The sequence below is a fragment of the Gavialis gangeticus genome, unplaced genomic scaffold (genome assembly GCF_001723915.1).
Source record: "Gavialis gangeticus isolate Ggan-Ray unplaced genomic scaffold, GavGan_comp1, whole genome shotgun sequence".
NCBI lineage: Eukaryota > Metazoa > Chordata > Crocodylia > Gavialidae > Gavialis > Gavialis gangeticus.
Genome location: NW_017729009.1, coordinates 6895261 through 6898346, shown reverse-complemented (window position 1 = coordinate 6898346; position 3086 = coordinate 6895261). Strand labels below are relative to the sequence as shown.

At 36.7% G+C, this 3086-nt stretch overlaps 1 long non-coding RNA gene across 1 annotated transcript in view; it reads left to right on the top strand.

The window, feature by feature from the left end:
* LOC109292450 overlaps positions 1 to 3081 on the top strand; it is a 64861-nt gene extending 61780 nt beyond the window's left edge. The window contains exon 3 of the long non-coding RNA XR_002096125.1: positions 2284 to 3081. This is a non-coding gene — a long non-coding RNA (uncharacterized LOC109292450). The remainder of the gene's footprint in view (positions 1 to 2283) is intronic.
* Positions 3082 to 3086: the final 5 nt, after the last annotated feature.

Here is a 3086-nt window from a genome sequence, read left to right as displayed (position 1 = left end):
AAGCCCGCCTCGAAACACCATTCCCGTAGTCGCCAGTTGTATTAATAGTTTTAATAGTTTCTGACTTTCTTTCCATAGAAACAGCAGTCGTATTTGGCTCTTATAATTTAATTATTATTCTGATGTTAAAGTGTAACAAATACAAAGTCCATTAAATTTTTTATTAGAAAATGGAAGTTTCTTAACATCTGGGTTCAGTAGATCTCTATATGGTTGATGCTTTGAAACGCGGAAGCAGCAGCAGCAATTGATGACTCTGTGCAGGTGTGGCATAGTTTAATCAGGATGACAAAATGCGATTTATATAGGAAACATGCTATTTTTGGATACTTATGTTGACTTGGATCCCTTGTGAATTAAACCATTTAATACACGAAATGGAAAAAGTGCTTCTAATCTTCCTTTTGAATGAGCCGTGAAATAGGATCCATGAACTGCCTGAAGTGTGAAGAGGTTAGCATGGCATGGTTCCAAGATTTTTTCCCTTTTCTTCTTTTTCTTTCTTTTTTTTAAACTAGATATTAGAAGATTTGCAGAGTTGGAACCTTGTGGGGAAACTGGTGTCACTTTCTATAAAACAATATAATGTTTATCTGAATATATCTCCCTTGCTCGCAACGAAAGTCTTCAAAGCTGAAGACTTTTTGAAACTGCTGTTTGAAATGCACTCCTTTGCAAATACATGATGTACTTTTCCAACAAGAATCACTTTAAGGAGAAGCCCAAGGCAGTTAATTCACTGTGCTCGCTGTCTGTAGTCACTGCTCCCTTTTTTTTTTTTTTTCAGCAGAGACTGCCAAGCACTCATATCTCATTTCTGTTTTAATAGAGACTGTTGTGAAAACAGTGGCACAACAGATTGCATGTAGCTTTTCTTCCAGGGAAGAGAAATTCCTATTATCTCTGCATGATATTGATGTAAAGGTAAGCTATAATGCTTGTATTTAAATAATTTTTGCTTCTGATATTCCATGCTACAAGCAGAATAAAAGTACATAGGCATAAAGACACTCAAATATCATTTTTATTGCTTTTTGTAACATTACTTTCCTATGAAACACTGATTTTTATACTCTTCAGCCAGATTTCCTGATTTATCTGTATTTTTCTCTCTCTTGATTATTTGTAACTCATGTATCTGGTGTATTCCTTAATTCTCTTTGTAGAATTTTTAATTCATTACATTTTCTGACTCCTCAAATAAAAATATATGTTATATTCACAGAAGTTGCTACTTTTTGTGGTGACTTGGTTTAAAATACATTTAAAAACTAAAACGGAGTAGGTGAATCATAGACACAATAGCCCCTATGGGCTGTCTCGTGAGTCATTTTATCTATAGTGCTGATCACTTGCAGCTTCAGCTTTTTTTTCTGTGTCTGTGAGTACATTTACACTTTTGGAAATTGGACTTTGTTAAATCAGCTTGATGCTTGAATCAGTGTCTGCACATGCAAACACTTCTGCTGTGATGCTGACATGGGTATAGCAGTGACTAAGTGTGGCCTTTTTCCAGTTCCTGCAAGTGGACATGTGTAACACCAGCAATACTGTCCATAAGAGTAACAAGGACAGCTCAGTCCTCTGTGGTTAGCCTAGAGTGGCAGAGTTTGGAAACTCTTGCCTCGTATTACATCTATCCCCATAGGAATAGTGGAGAAAGGAGGAGCATAGACCTGTTTAGGTCCACCTTTATGAATTAATTGTGCTTATTATTAAGCCTACCTCAGTGTCTGGGAAGAAGTGAGACTGCACACTCACAAAAATTGCAAACTGTCCTAGGCTTGGACTGCTTCTCCCTCTTTTTAAACTGGTTTGTACCTGATCTAATACAATGGGGGAGGTTCTTCTTTAGAGCTCTGTAAGCACTGTCATAATGAAATAATAATGTCCAAAAATAATGCAATTTGAATATTTTTGGTTAGTTAAAGTGGAGCTAGCTCTGAAAGTAGACAGAGCTGAACGCCAGTCCATCAGATACCTGTAAAAGATGTGCTTGGCAATCTTGCATGCCATGCATAATGGGCAACTCGCTTCAACTGTGAACTAATTATCTGATGTTTTAACAGGCTGCAAAATAAGAGACACCTTTTTAACACCCCCCCCCCCAAAAAAAAAAAAAAGCATGAAGACAGGGGTTGGAATATTTCTTTTCCACTGAAAGTTCAGCCAAAAAAAAAAATTATTCACGTATTTTACTAGCTCTAGTTAACAGCTGGAGAGGAATCTTTCCTGCAAAGTGCAGTGGTAATACAGGGGATGGAATCCTTCCTTCTCGGGCAGCACTGAATTCTGATCCAGAAAGGGGCACCCTGCGGCTGAAGTGCTGAGTGAAACACAAAATCAATGCCATTCTTGTCTTGTACGAGATCAGTTATTAAAATCAGACTGTAGATGACCAGTTCCTGTGCACATAAAATCACCTACAGTGTACACAAACACATATATATACACCCCCCCATAAGATCACATGTTTTTACATGCTTTCTTTTAATTTATTTTGGTAATATCTTATAGCTGGTAATGCTGGTTGTTGTTGATTACATCCCTTGGCGTTGGTCTATAGATGACCAGTTGTTGACCTTGTGAGTACAAAAACCTCTTGTACTATAATTACCTAGTCTCCATGGCACTTAAATTGCACTCGGATATTCTGTGAGGAGATATTTTGTAGAGAGGTTCAGAACTTATTTACCAGTGAGCAGTTTTTGCCTGAGGACCATGATTTCAAGTCATCTTTTTATACGCAAAATTGGTTTTCTTTTAACATTTACAGAAACTCACTATCACATTTGCTTTTCATTGCTTTGTAATGCTCTTAGACATTTAACATCTCAAAATGAATAGCACCATATTTTTTTAGGAAAAAAGTAAACGGGTAGCCAGATTCTTAGCTGTTATAAATAGATGCAAGTCCAGTGAACTCAATATAGGTATGCTGATTTATTTTTTTTTTTTAGCGGTGGCTGATCAACCTGAGATTTTTCCCACTGTTACCACTCCCTACTACCCTGCAACCAAAAGTGAGATGCAATTAATTGTATTGTACCTTCGTAGTTAAAAAAAAAAAAAAAAAAAAAAGGGGG